Source organism: Neopsephotus bourkii, unplaced genomic scaffold, assembly GCF_033783945.1.
Source record: "Neopsephotus bourkii isolate Nb327-2 ecotype Australia unplaced genomic scaffold, CSIRO-AGI_Nbou_v1 NB_384, whole genome shotgun sequence".
Lineage (NCBI taxonomy): Eukaryota > Metazoa > Chordata > Aves > Psittaciformes > Psittacidae > Neopsephotus > Neopsephotus bourkii.
In genome coordinates, this window is record NW_026900889.1 from 575,653 (window position 1) to 590,987 (window position 15,335).

Consider the following 15,335-nt stretch of genomic DNA (forward strand, 5'->3'; position numbering starts at 1 on the left):
CTTCCCCTGCCAGGGGAGGGATGCACTGCAGGGCACAGCTCCTGTGCAGGGCATGGGATGAATCCGGCTCCATGGGGCTGGGCTCTGGTTCAGCAGCATTATCCCAGCCCTGCCTGCTGCATGGACTCACCCGGGAAACTCGAATTGACTTCATGTGACTCAGTAGAGAACAGAGTTATCCTCTGCTGCAGGTAGTGACGTGTCCCCACAGCTGGCACGGGGGAGAATCCTCTCCTGGAGACGTGTCCAGGGTCTGTGTGTGTCTGCAGAGTGCATGGCCCATCCCCTACACCACAGGGCCCAGCAGCTCCACAGGTGTGTTGATGCTCCGAATGGCCACATGGAAAGGAAAGTACCCAGGAGTGACTGAGATTAATTACTCTGCAGCTGATCCTGTGAAGGATCCGACCTGCCAGCTGCAGTGACAGCCTGCGATCCATCTCTCGGGATCACACACACCCTTCTCCTGTGGTGCTCTTGGGCTCACACCCCTGCGGGGCCCAGGGTGTCCCCAGGAGGGAGAGTGCCCATCCCCATGGGAAAGGGCATCGCTGGTGTCAGGAGGCAGAGGCTTCAGCCCATGCGCAGCTCCCACCCTCTCCCCCTCCCCTGAGGCCCTGCCGCATTTGTGTGTTTCAGATGTACTCCTGTGTTTAAGAAATAATGATGCGAGACCAGCAGATAATCTCTGTCCCATCTCTGCCTGCTGCCGCGCTGCCTGTGATGCTCCTGCGCTCAGCCACGGCGCTGTTATGAGAGCAGCGCAGTCATTAAGCTCTAATTTCTAAAACAAAGATGAAATTACGTGATTAAGATCTAATTAAAGCCTAACTACCAGCACCATGAATCACTCCAGCACAGTTTAATGGATGCCTTTTGAAGCCATCATGCAGTTTGTTTCCTTCTGTGGCCAGTGATTTCCCTGCAGGGACCGCCTTGGCTCGGGCTGATGTTTGCTTTCGCTGTGGCTGATTTGGCTGGGGACCACTAAAACTGTTTACAAGTGAGTGAGGAGCTCGAAACCCCGTTTCGAACCAGACAGAAAAGCTCACTTGACAAGCTCGTTCCAACGCCTGTCTCTGTAGGAATAAGTGGAGCGGGGAGGGCTCCTCGCACAGCCTCGGGCTGGGAGCAGGGTTCTGGCCATGCCATGTGCTCGGTGCAGTCAGCAGGAGCCACGGTGCTCAGTGCCATGGTGCCTGGTGGCCGGAGCTGCACTCAGTGCCATTAAACCCCCCCTTGTTAGGAAAAGCCAGCAAAGAAGGAATCTTCCCGCGCAGCACTCGGGCTGCTGGCTCTAAGGGATGGTGCTATAATAATGTTGATGGAGAGTATTGTCATTTTCCTCTTTACCAGCAAATCATCGCCTGCTGATGTCCCAGGGCTGCCTCTGCCAGATCAACACAAGCATTTTAATGCCTTCGCTCCTGCGCTGCAGCCTGCCAAACAGTGATGCTGCCAAGAGCTGCCTCTCCCAGAACCTGCAGCCACCAGCAGCCCTGTGCCCACCGGACATGCAACACCGGCACCGACACGGCCATGGTGCATGGACAGCAAGCACGGGCTCTGCCCATGGCACAGCACAATTCCCCCCGCATCAGGAATGCCAGCCTGGTCCCATGCTGGAGACCCTGCCTGCTCCTGCTGCCCTGCACAGGGCTGGAGGGCACCCTCCCCATGGGCTCAGTGTGCTCAGGGCTCTCTGCACATTCTGCTTCCATCCCAAAAGGCAGCACCTTCAGAACGCTCCTCATTCCTCAGAGCCAGCCCTTCGCTTATGGAGCTCAGGGGGGAGATGTCAGAGCCGTGTGGCTCCCGGTGAATCCTGTCCCCAGTGATGGAGGAGCTGAAACCCCCCAGCTCCCATCATCTTCACTGCTGAGAGCTGAGGCAGGGGCAGCCCCATCCAGCCCGGGTGCCAGGCTCCCGGCAGTGATCCCACTGTGAGCCAAGGCAGCTACGGCAGATTCCTCAGCACTGCATCAACCTGAGAGGATTAGGAACAAGCAAATCTTATCTTGACCTGAATCCAAGCAAGCGCGAATACGGCCCCGTAAGTCCCTTGGGGAGAGCCCCCAGTGAAATGACTTCCTCCCTGCTGCTTGCACGTGAGGGATGGATAGAAAAGGACGTTGGAGGGAAATCAGACAAAGAACACTTACAGCCCCATTTCGGCTTGTTTCGTTGCCTTTTCTCAGCGGAAGCATGCCTTGTTTTCCCTGCAATATCGCATGAAGCGAGCCCGTGTCCTCCTGGGGACAGCTGCAGCTGCAACAGGTATCTAACGAAGTGCTAAATGGGAAAGAAGATTACCATCATTAATCACACACTGTGAAACGAGGCAGTTCTCAGAACTGCACCCCCATATAACAGTTAGTGGGTACAAACAAGGAGCAGTAAGTCAGGGTAATGCTCCCCAGGGGACTCCGACAGCCAGAGGAGATAAAGGAATTGAAATTCAGGGGGGCTCCCAGTTTGCGCTGCCTGAGGGATGAGCTTCCTTGTGCTGGGCACAGCACAGCCGAGCTCCAGCCCCGGTAAGAGCTGTGCAACCGCTCCTGCCTGGCGTGAGACCGGGAGCACCGGCGAGGCACAGGGCAGTGAGTGCAGGAGCGAGGGGGCTCGGCACGGGGGAGTGAGTGCAGGAGCGAGGGGGCTTGGCACGGGGGAGTGAGTGCAGGAGCGAGGGGGCTTGGCACGGGGGAGTGCAGCAGCTCCGGGGCTCGGCACAGCCTGGTGAGCTCTCGGGAGCCTTTGGAGGCACCTCTGAAGATCTCCATTGTCAGAGAGCAGCCTCCAGAGAAACAGGGTCAGGGCACAGCAGAAGAGCCCCAGAACTGGAGGTGCCGGGGCAGAGCGGTGCAGGTGAAGGGCCCTGCATCACCGAGATCACAGCATCATGGAATCAACCAGGCTGGAAAACACCTTTGAGATCCAGTCCAACCGCTCCCCAGCACTGCCAAGGCCACCACTAACCCATGGCACCGAGGGCCTCGTCTGTGTGGTTTGGGAACAGTCGCAGGGACGGTGACTGCAGCCCTGCCCTGGGCAGCCTGTTCCAATGCCTGAGCACCCTTTGGGAGAGGAATTGTTGTTGCATAAAGCAGCTCCACAGCAGTGAGACACCACCCTCAGGCTCCTGCCATTCCCCAGCCCAGCTCTGCCCCTGTCTGTGGATGCTCAGCTTTGCCAGAGCACTGGAGCCACAGTGGCCCCATGCAGAGGCTCATTCCCTGGCATGAGTGAAACTGGCAGTTAGAGCAACGCGAGCATCAAGCAGAGAATGAGAGGGGACAGATTGCCAATGCTCAGGGTGCGTTACCGAGCTCCGATTAAGACATTTCATGCCTGGAGTACCAGGAGTGTGTGTGCTGCCGGCCCCACCGCAGCAGCAGAAGCTGCCGGGCTGCACCCAAAGCAGGGATCGCCCAGCGCTGGGAAGAGAGGTGATGGAGACGGGCTGCATCCACCAGCTGCACACACAGCCTGCCCTGAGGCTCTGCAGAGTGAGCCCCAGCACCCTCGGGCAGCCTCTTGGAAACCTCATCCTTCCCCCAGTTGTCCTGGCCCGTCAGTCTGCGAAGGGAGCCGAGGCACAGCCCCGTGCCAGCAGTCACACCAGGCTCATGAACCACATCCCGCACCCGGCCCTGCCAGCCCCCCGTGCTGGAGGGAGACCAGAGGGGAGGAGGTGATGGGTGCATGGCAGATCCAGGGGCTGCTCCTCGTCTCCCTGTTTCCTCCCGGTGCTCCGTTTGTCAGCTCTGCCGGAGACACCTGGAGACCGCAGCTGCAGCTCCTGCCCTCCTGCACGTTAGCACAGGGCTCAGCCAGGGCCAGTAGTGAGCTCCGGCTGCTCCCTCTGCTCGCTTCAGTTACACTTGAGAAGATGCCATCTACCTGCATGGCCCAGTCTGGCCCCTTGCCACCTCCTCAGGCTCTTTCCTCGCTGCAGGACTGGTGTGTGAGCAGCTCCCCTGGCTGCAGGTGACTGGGTTTGGGTGGTTACAGGGAGCGTGATGGGTTTACACCTGGCTAAGCCAGGAGGAGATGGACTGCCATGGGATCAGTGAGGGGAAAAGAAGGGAAGAGCATTGGCACTGGAGGTGTGGGATAGAGGATGCTGTGGGACAGAGGATGCTGTGGGACAGCCATGGGCTGCTCTGGCACCCCCAGCACCCTTCATGCTGGCTCTGGTAGGACGTGGCTCACCTCTGCCCCAGGACAGGGGCTGCCGGGGGTGAACTTCAAAAGGGGACGGAACCGTTGTTCCTCCAAGTTAATATTCCCTTATGGATCCTGTTCTCCTCATTATTCTGGTCGTTACTTAAGCAACAGCCGCTTGTCACTCGTGGTTCGGCAGCCGAGGGGAGGGCTGAGTGCAAGAGGCTAATTTATTTTCTTTTAGTGCTTCTCATCCATGGCAGCCCCTGGCTGGTCCTCACCACTGGTAACCAACTGGAGGCATTTCAGATATTTCTAATGTATGACAGCAACTGGGAAGCAGAAATTACCCTCTCTGAAATAATTCCTGAGACAGATTTCTTTTGGCACTTTGCAATAGATGCGCAGAGCAGACGTGGGCTGCATGTTCTGCTTTGCCTTTCCTGAGTAATTTATTAGCCCCGCCATCTGGTTAAGACCTCATTTCTTTCCCCCAGATAAACATACCTCATGGGCAGGAATGGCACCTGCAGGCACGTGGAGAGCAGGAGAGGAGGAGAGGAGGGCCCTGCTGCCCTGCTCATCCTGCCCAGCCAGGAGCCACCGGCACCATCGCACGTGCTGGGTCCCTGCCGCGAGCTGGAGCAGGAGACAAACGATGTGCCCGGGATGCGGGGCCTGCACTCAGCCCGAATGGCACTGAAACAGTGACAGGAACAGTTCCAAGGGGAAATGGGAAAGGTTCATGCTGGAGCTGAAGCCACAGATCTCCTGCGGGTGCTCCGTAGCCACCAACCCGGCTGCCCATCAGCTCCGTGGGCACCGGCAGGCACCCAGGCACGGGGCACTGGGATGCTCCAGCCATGACGTGCTGCCTGCACCACGGGAGCATCACCCCGCACAGGGCAGCCCCAGTGCTCGGTGGGACTTCATTTGAGGCAGTCCAGGGAAACAGGACTGGGGCCATCACTCCCAGCACACCCGAGCACCGCTCCGGGCTCCCTGTGCCCCCCTGCATGGGCACCGTAGAGCTGGGGCACTGCTGGCCCCAGGGTGATGCCCAGGTGCTGCCCAGGGCACTGCACAGACCCGAATGTGCCAGAGGTGCTGCACCCCATGGAGTATGTGATCCTCACCTGATCCTCACCTGCTGCACCCCATGGAGTATGTGATCCTCACCTGAGGGTCTGCCCTGGCTGAGCTGCTGGAGCAGGGGGATGTGAAGAGCACCCCAAATGCAGCACTGGGCACAGCCATCCCCTTTGGCACTGGTGCAGCTCCTGCAGGCCCGGGGTGGCTCCGACCTCGCAGCCCTGATCCCAAGCAGCAGACCCGCAGGACACAGAGCCGCTGGCAGCAACATTTCCATTGCTGGTCTATTTGGAAAGCTGCTGCAGTACTTTAGAGCAGAAAGGCATCAGTCGTGGCTTCCTAATGCACCCCAGTGGGGCTCTTTACACACAGAGGACACGTGGGGTCCGTAATGTGCACCAGGGGCTGAGCAGCACGGCACAGCCACAGCGCTGTGGGTCACAGACTGCACGTCCCCAGCCTGCCTGAGAGCTCCTGGAGGAGCAACCAGGTCTGGAGAGCAAAGGCCATGAATGGAGCCAGAGCACGGTGTGTCCTGAGCAAAGCCCAGCAGCACCAGGAGCTGGTGCTGAGCACAGGGACACGAGGACCTGGTCAGGGCCATGGTGCTGGAGACAACAGAACATGGGCAGAGCCCTGTGCTAAACCAGGCGGGCTCTTCCTTCATCCTGAAACAGGCACTGGGATGGTGCAGAGGGATGAGACAAGAGCTGCGTAAATCTGTTGCTGGAGCTCTGATAAAAGGGAATATGATGGTTAATTAAAGCCTTTCATAATCCCATGGAGTTGGGTCTTACTTTGGGCTTTTGCTGTGCTCAGAACCATCTCCACATAAGGTTTAGGAAAACAAAGTGGATTTGATGCTTGCTGCTAAGGCACCATTTCCTTGAGAGCTGGCACGTGATGGAGGGCAGCACCCACATTCCCATGGGAATGGGCCAACAGCTGCCCCAGAGCAGGGGGGCCTTACTCAGGTCTCTGCTCTGTTCACAAAGCTCCAGCACTGAGCACCCAGTGGTTGGTGTCCCCCAGGAAGATGCCACGACCCCGCAGGAAACCGGCGGCATGGCCACATCCCCTCCTGGTTCTCCTCTTTCCAGCACCCCTTTAACCAGGGCATCACGGCACTGAGTGACCCCTGTCCGGAGCCTGTCACTGCTGCACCACCATCTCATCAGAGCATGAAGTCAGGGTGGTTTGACAGGTCCTGCTTCTTTTCTATGACAGGCATGAATTTATATTCCCAGGCTGTAATTCTCCCATTAATTGAATCCTGCATTAGTTTTTCCACCCATTTGCCCAAGATTAATGTCAGGCTAATTGGATGTAGTTGTCCAAGCCATCGCAGTCACTCACTCACTTGGCTGTCTCTTGGTACAGTGTGTTCTCCTCCCACCCAGCACCACTTTTCAGCTTTTCAGGATCAAGAGGGAAGCTCCAAGGGCTTGCATGATTCATAAAACCATAGAATCCCAGCCCAGCTGGGGTGGGAAAGGACCTTAAAGCTCATCCAGTTCCAAGCCCCTGGAATGTGCCTCCCTCTCAGCCATGGCTCAGATGGACACCCCAGCAGATGATGGAGGGAGAGCTCAAGCACCAGAGCTGGTCGCAGAGCTCCCAGCATGAACCACAGCCAAACCCACGAGCGGCAGTGATGACTGGAGCATCCCATTGGATCAGCTCCTCTGCTCCTCAGGCTGACAGCGAGGAGTGTTTGTGATTAGGATTAAAAACTGAAGTGAGAGAAGAAACAGAATCACAAATGGGGTTTGGTAATTGCGAGCGCTGCTCATGCTGCTCTGCCAGGCCGGGCTGGGGGCTCTCCAGTGCCCATGTGTGGCCCTGGGGTGCTCTGGGGGTGGCACCAGGGACCCCCCCATGCTCGGAGCCTCCTGCGCTGTGACCAGTGTTTAACCATGCCCAGTGTTTAACCATGAGCAGTGTTTAGCCATGGGCAGTGTTTAACCATGAGCAGTGTTTAACCATTGCAAGTGTTTAACCATGACCAGTGTTTAACCATGACCAGTGTTTAACCATGACCAGTATTTAACCATGACCAGTGTTTAACCATGATCCCTTTGAGCAGCAGCGGCTCGAGGCCGGGTCCCACAGAGTGACCAGGAGGGGAAGGGGAATGTGTCTGGAAGGAGCTTTATGGAAGGGATTTCTGACCTTTACCCGGTTTCACACCTCCTTTAGCCCTTGGGAGAGCTTCCTTCCTGTGACATTCAGGTTGCAGATGAGCTCCCAGCTCAGGCAGCCTGGGAAGCGGCTCAGGGCTGTGATCTCCTTCCAAGTGACCCAGGACCATCCCACCCGAGCACCATGTGATGGGTCCTGAGCTCTGGAGCCCTGACAGCCTGACAAACGCAGGGTAAGTTCTGGTTGTAACATCCAAAACCACACAGAGTACACAGGAACCCATCCAACGCCGGCACAGGAGGGGAAACATCGCCCTCGCTGCTCTGGATGGGACATCCTTTGCTGACAGTTCCCCTGGGTTACTTATCCCTCCTTCAGCAGCTTCTTATCCCCGTTTCCTGGTAGGTTGGGCTCTTTGGAGGATGTTTTTAGGGCTGTTTTCAGTGGTTTAGATTTAACTGCAACTCACCGTTATCTGAGCACAGGACAGGGAACTGCATGGCCAGCCAGGACCATGGGCACCCAGTATATCACTGCTCTGTGGGGACACTCCACACACCCCACAGCTGGATGCACCAGGGCCCATGGTACCCAACACCGGTGCCCAGCATCTCGGTGCTCCTGCCAGCAGCAACTCCTTCCCCCAGTGCTGCTCAGCACCGCATCCCACTGCACCCAGGCAGTGCCTGGCATCCCAGCGGTGGTGATGCTGCCTTGAGAGGGAATTGGTTGTGACCCCCACCAAGAGTGATTTGTGACCCCACAACAAACAGATGCAAACACACGGGTGAAAAGCACCGGCCCCGTGGCTTTTTGAAACATTAAGCAGCACAAGAGAGGGCAATGCATTATTCAAAGGCTTTTCAAGAGAAGGGAAATAATTTCAGCTTAGTTGGCTTTGTAGGACAGCTTGGGTAGAGAGCGGGGATAGCGGAGCTGCCGCAGCAGGGCAGCAGTGGGGCAGGGAGATGACAGAGCCTGGGGCCACCAGCCACACTGAGGCACAGTCCCCAAACCCTGCAGCCCCAGTGCAGCCCCCAAGCTGCTGGGTGAAGCCGGGTCCAGCCCAGCACCAGTGGCTCTGGCCAGAGCAAGGCAGGGATGAGGGGACAGAGTGGCCACCGGTGATGGACGAGAGCCCCATGGGATGGGCAGTGCGGTGCGGGAGTGCGCTGATGAATTGGGTGTCAGTGGGTTTAATCCAGAGCCATTAGCCATGCTGAGCGCTCGCATATCATTTGTTACACTAATGGACCGCTGGAGGTCATTCGGTAATGAGAGAGGGAGAGGAAGGTTATTAGTTTTTATCAGACATTAATTGGCCAAATTCGATTACTTATTTAGCATGTGCCGTGTATGAGGGGGGCTCTGCCCCAGCAGCAGCCCGGCCGGCAGAGCAGGAGGGTGGCAGCAGCTCCATGGTGGGTACCACAGCACTGCATGGGCATGGGCATGGAGTGAACATGGGCAGATGCCATCACAACCAGCTCCCATCTACGTGCTTCCCATCGGCTCATCCCAGGCTGCAGGACCAGGGGCACCCCAAACCCATGCGGCCACCCCATGTACAGCCAGTGCCCATCCTGAAGCAGTGCCACAGGCAGGAGCTCCGGCAGCCACGCTCCATGTGCAAGGAGCAGCAGAAACGCTCCGGGAACCACGCAGGTGATACCACATTTATCTAACAAGCTTCCAAATGAAAACCAGCATTTGGACTTATTGCATTCTGCCTCAAAATTTGATTACATTTTTCTACAGCTGTAAATCTGCCTTCCTTTCTGCAACATTATTATTAAAGCCAGGATTGAATTGGCCGTGTGATACGTAAAATTTCAATCCTGGCTTTGACATTCCAGGAAGTTAAAAACCAATTACAGTGTGTGCTTTGCCTCGGGACAGAATGAATCATTGAACACAGCCACTTCACCAAGAGAAATTAAAGGTTGAAGCAGCAACATGGGGAAGGTATTAAGTTAAAATCAAAGGTCAATTAAAGTAAAACTGGGTCTATTTTATTTTTAATATTTTGCTTACATTTTCATTCCTTTCTGATGAACAAGGATGTAAAATAAACCTGCACTTTTATTTATCTGCCAGGTAATAAATTGGGGCTGAACTCGGTTTCAGGAGCTGAGAGGGAACATTCCGGTGATAAAACTCCCAGCCCAATAACCAGCATTAATCTCACCGTAATGAAGCTGGCGCAGCAATGGGACAGCTCACACAGTCCCAGTACCAGCATCACCCACTGCACAGCAGCGAGGTCCCATCTCGCCTCACCTGCACCCATTGAGCCACTGCAGCCAGCACCCCAGGGACACGTGTCCCCATCACCGGCACCCCAAGTCCATGAAACCCACTTGGCCGCATGGCTTGGCTATGCCACAGATCAGCATCACTCCACGACAGCATCGCGCCATGCGGTGCCACTCTGCACATGCCTAGCTCTGCTCTAGGCTCTGAGAGGCACCCAGGGCAAGCCCTGGAGCCCCTGCCTGCTCTTGCCCAAATGGGGGGCAGCAGCTCTCCAGCCCCACACATCTTGGACCAGTGAGACCCCTGTGCCCCCCAGACTTTCCAGGCAAGAGCAGAGCAAGACCTTTCCTAGCATCTGATCCTCTGGATGTGGGGCAGCTTGGCCAGCCCAGGGCAGACCCACCGCAGGTACCCCAGCTCAGCCCCACTGTCCATCCCCAAGGGATGGAGACAGCACCACCATGGGACCAGAGCTGCGGGAAGCACGGGCAGCTCCCCACAGCAGCAGGACACAGAACCCAGTGCACAGAACCCACAGCAGCAGGACACAGAACCAGCACACAGAACCCCCAGGAACAGGACACAGAACCCAGCACACAGAACCCCCCAGCACCAGGACACAGAGCACAGCACACAGAACCCCCAGGAACAGGACACAGAACCCCCAGGAACAGGACACAGAACCCAGCACACAGAACCCCCAGGAACAGGACACAGAACCCAGCACACAGAACCCCCAGGAACAGGACACAGAGCACAGCACACAGAACCCCCAGCAGCAGGACACAGAACCCAGTGCACAGAACCCACAGGAACAGGACACAGAACCCAGCACACAGAACCCCCCAGCAGAGAGCACGGAGGAGCACCCCTGTGGAGGGATGCAGCGCCCGGCTCATCCCCACTGCAGCAGCGCGTTTGTGCCAGCCCGGGCCGGCCTTGCCGGGGGCAGGGACCAGCCCCATGGCACCGCCTGCTCCACAAGCAACCACTGCAGCCGCTCCCGCTCCCGCACCCGCGGAGCAGGGGCCCTGGAGAGATGAGATCACAGCCATGAACTCATCCGCCCTGAGCCGCCATGGGCTGGAGCCTCCAGCGGCAGCAGGGCAGGAGCGGAGCGGGGCCAGGACCCGCTGTGTTTGCGGCTGGCGCTGGAGCAGGGGGGGAGCCGTTAGCTCCTGAGCGGGGGCAGCAGCTCCTGACCCCTCCTGTAGAGCAAAGGGCCGGTTGTGCGCTCCGCTCCCCGCAGCAGGATGCCATCTGCAGTGCCTCTTGTGCCTGGACTCTAACAGATAATCCATACCCTTCAAGAGGAGCGCATCACCTGCTCGGGCCCAAGCACAAATCATTTGCAAAATACTAACATGCTTAAAGACGGTCCCAGGGGCCTCAGGGATTGCTCTGCAACACTCACACTTGTGCCTCTTACAGGAGAAATGCGTTCACCACAGAGCTATCGGATGCTGCGCTATTGACAGGCTGGAGCACAAAGCTATCGGTGCGGAGCAGCAGTGGAGGGAAACCCCTCGGCCCCAGCGCTGCCCCCCTGCTGGGCAGCCTGACCTGCGGAACCGCATCAAGGGCGCTGGGAACGCACCGGTTCTCCCGGATTAGAAAGGCAGCGAGCGCCTGTGTGGCTCGGGAAGGAGCCATCCCCACATCCCCAGAGCAACTCATTGCAGTGAGAAAAGAATCAGACACAGCAAGTGCAGGAGAGCAGAAATTACCCCAGGGGTGACACCCAGAACGAGCTGACATGGAGTGGTGCTTTTGGCCCCGGATGGGAGGGCTGGTACAGCAGGACTGGAGACACAGGGTGCCCAGGGAGTGATGCGCCTGGAGTGGGAGCTGGGCAGCAGTGCTGGGTACCACAGGGATACACCAGTGCGTGACGATTCATCTACCACCAGCCTTGACCTGCACAGCAGCGTTCATAGCAGAGGAGAGTGGCAAAGGGACCAGGGGAGCTGGAGCAAGGGCAAGTGAAAGGGCCTGGAGGTTTCCCAGCATCAAAGCTTCCACACACAGCAGTGTCCCCTGTTCACAGCCACCACCTCTGCATCACCCACAGCAAGCTCCGGGCAGGAGCACGCAGCCAGAGACACACCAGGACCCAGGTCCTGGGGCATTTAGGGCAGGACACCCCAAGCAGCCCGAGAAGAGGCAGGGGCTGCCCGTGTTGTACCCAGCAGGGCTCCCACAGCGCTCCGGCTTGTTTGGTAAATAACAACCCTGTTATAAATATTCCATGAGCAGGAGCTGCAGCGCATTAAAAACTGATGAGGTCCCTGCTTCCCCCGCGCCGGGGCTGCGAGGGGGGTTTCAAATCGGCCGTCAGCTGGGGCCGACAGCGGATTTGTTGTGGGGCTGACGAATAGTTTGAGACAGGTTCAATACCTCCAGGAAGGATCAATTCGTCACCGCTTGGCTCAGACCGAGTGCAAACCTGCAGCCTCCCCGCCGCACGGGGGTTCAGAACTGCAGGGGTTGAGGCGGACGTGCAGCTCCTGACTGCTTTTCTTCACTGGGTGAAGCTAACGTGGAGAAGGGGCTGTGCAGTACCTGGATGAATTGATCCAGCAGCCACGAGGCTCTCGTCCCCTGGTTTAGATGCCTGCAGAGAGGGGCAGCAGGACTGGCACCAGCACAGTGGTGCCAACCCCTTTGCACGGAGGCAGTGGCCAGGCTCTGTGCCCAAGGCTGTGACCACCACCCCGCACCATGGGGCAGACCCCGGGGTGCCGCTCAGTGGCCCAGGGGGATGAGCCCGGCAGGGAGCTGCAGCTCTGCCCTCTCCAGGGCAGTGAAGCACCCCCAGCTCCGAGCTGCCAGCCCATGGAGGGCAGAACATCAGTGAGGGCAGCCCCTCTGCAGAGTGACACAGGGCTTGTGTAGGTGCAAAACCAGCGGCACTGCAAGGAGCCCGGCTCCTCAGCACAGCAGCCCCTGAGGCACTAATGGGAGACACCATCAGATACCACACCAGGCTCTTCAAGTCAGGGACTCCCAGACCAGTTTGGGTTGGAAGGGACCTTACAGCTCCTCCAGCTCCAACCCCTGGCAAGGGCAGGGACCCCTTCCACTGGAGCAGCTTGCTCCAAGCCCCTGTGTCCAACCTGACCTTGAGCACTGCCAGGGATGGGGCAGCCACAGCTTCTCTGGGCACCCTGTGCCAGCGCCTCAGCACCCTCACAGGGAAGAGCTTCTGCCTAAGAGCTCAGCTCAGTCTCCCCTCAGGCAGGTTCAAGCCATTCCCCTTGTTCTGTCCCTACAGGCCCTTGTCCAGAGCCCCTCTCCAGGTTTCTTATCAGCCCCTCTAGGTATTGGAGGGCTGTTATAAAGTCTCCCTGGAATCTTCTCTTCTCCATGCTCAGCCTATGACAAAACCCTGCACATAAGCATCCCCCAGGAGCTGGAAAGCACGATCCCATCAGCAGTTCCATCGGTGAGTCCATCAGTGCGCCCAGCTCACAATGGGACCTGGGGGTGTCCAGCAGCCAGGCAAGGCTTCAGAAGGGCTCTCAGGGCTTCCCCTCAGCCTCGGAGCTGTCACTGGGGCACGTCTGTGTGTATGAGATATTCTGAGAACCGAAAGCCCGCTCGGTGTCGCAGTGAAAGCCCCATGTGCCAAGCTCCATCCGTTGGGTCACGGCGAGGGGCTGGTGTCAGCGGTTTGCACTGCGCTGAAAGCCGGGTTTGCTCCAAGAGGAACCAGTTTTATGTTACCATAAATTGTCAACAGTTGGCCAGGTCCCCCCAGAGGGAGGATCGATACCAGCAGAGGGGAGAAAGTGCTGAGAGAGGAAAAGCGATACCCTAATTAGAGCAGAATTTAAGACCCGGGGGTGCGGGTGACAGCGCTAATACCTTGTGATTCACTGGGGCTTGTTCTGCTCTCGGCAGCGCCGGGTGTTCATAAATATCCCCAAGGACAGCAGCTGCCTGCAGGGAGCACATCCATCCTCCGCCACCGGCACAACCAGCCCCTGCCCTCACCTATGGAACCATGGGCTCAGAGCCTCCAGCCCAACAAGTGGTTTCCTCACCTCAGCTCCTCCGGTTTGCACACTGGGGATCCCTGCTCCAGCTGCCCCAGGGCACAGGGACAAGCCTGGTGCCCCCCAACCAGCACCCTGAGCACCCCAACCTCTGCAGGGCGTCAGGAACCTGCCCCTCGCTCCACAGGGACCTAATCCTGGCTTAGCGCAGCCGTAATCCCAGCCCAGGACCCGAACATCTGCCCCAGCTCCGTGCCCAGGCACAGCTCCCCTCCTGACCCAGATTTAGCAACCACTCATGTCCCGATCTGCCCCCAGCACCACCGCAGACCCACGTACACCAGGGGACAATCAAATCGCATCCCTCTGGGATCACAGTTCTCCAGTGTTTCCCCATTGGCCTCTCCCCGCTCCCAGCTGGGTCTCGGGAGCTGCAGTGGGATGTCTATTGAATAAAGTGGCCATAAAACCCGCCTAGATTGGAGAAATACTGGTGAATGTAATAAACAAAAATATATTAACCCTAACTCTGCAAAGCCTTTGGCTATATTAATATCCCTTTAATATAATCACTTATAAATAAGTGATGACCCAGTGATTTAAGACGACTTTTGTCATCCCATTTCCATACAAGACGTGAAGATTACTCTCTGTTGTGCAGTAAAGGGATGGGTCTTGTACACCGTGACTGCAGCTCCTGCACTGCAAGCGGGAAGACACAAGTATGCACACAAGTATGCACACAAGAGGGAATTCTTCAGCAGAGATAACACACTGGATTGCTGAAGCATTTCACACACCATTCACCATGCAGACCAGAGCCGAAGCAGCCCAGAAGCCATGGGGATGGTTCCCAGCCCTGCCCGCAGCAGCTGCTGCTCACCCAGCCGGGTGTCACCTGCAGATGGTGCAGCCACTCATGTAGAGAGGTCCTCCTTCCTCCATCCTCCCTCCTCACCAGGCTGTGCTCTCCTCCATGGCCACAGGGCCACCGCTGCCCACCCTGCTAAACAGAAAACAGTGTTTAGAACCACAGAACCCCAGCCTGGTTTGGGCTGAAGGGACCTCAAAGCTCATCCAGTTCCAACCCCTTGCCATGGGCAGGGACACCTTCCACTGGAGCAGCTTGCTCCAAGCCCCTGTGTCCAACCTGGCCTTGAACACTGCCAGGAATGGGGCAGTCACAGCTCCTCTGGGCACCCCAAGGCTTTAGGGGCAAGAACAGGTAGGGCTGGGTGCACAGGGGACACTCCGCTCCTGCCTGTCCAGGTGTGAGCCCCCAGACCCCAAAGAGGAGGCAGATCTCATCCCCCTGCCCATGGGGCTCACAAACTCACCAGCACCAGGGCTCTGGGGGTCCAGGTCCTGCACCCCAGGGACACACCAGCAGCAGGACCTGGGCTGCTGGTCTGTGCAGAGGGAAGCATCAGGAACAACAGCAGGGGTACAGCAGGAGCCCGCATCCCCCTCTCCCCAGCACATGGTTCTGTTCCCCCAGGAGCAGCCCCATTGGGATGCAGCGGGATGTCACAGCCCTCGCCCTGCTCCCATCCCACACGGGACCTGGAAAAACACTCACGCAGGCAGGGTGCCTAGTAATAAATTTATTGTATTTTATTACATATTCCCCTTTTTGCACTTAATTCCAATTCCTCATATTCAAACTCTTCTTTCTGAAAGAAA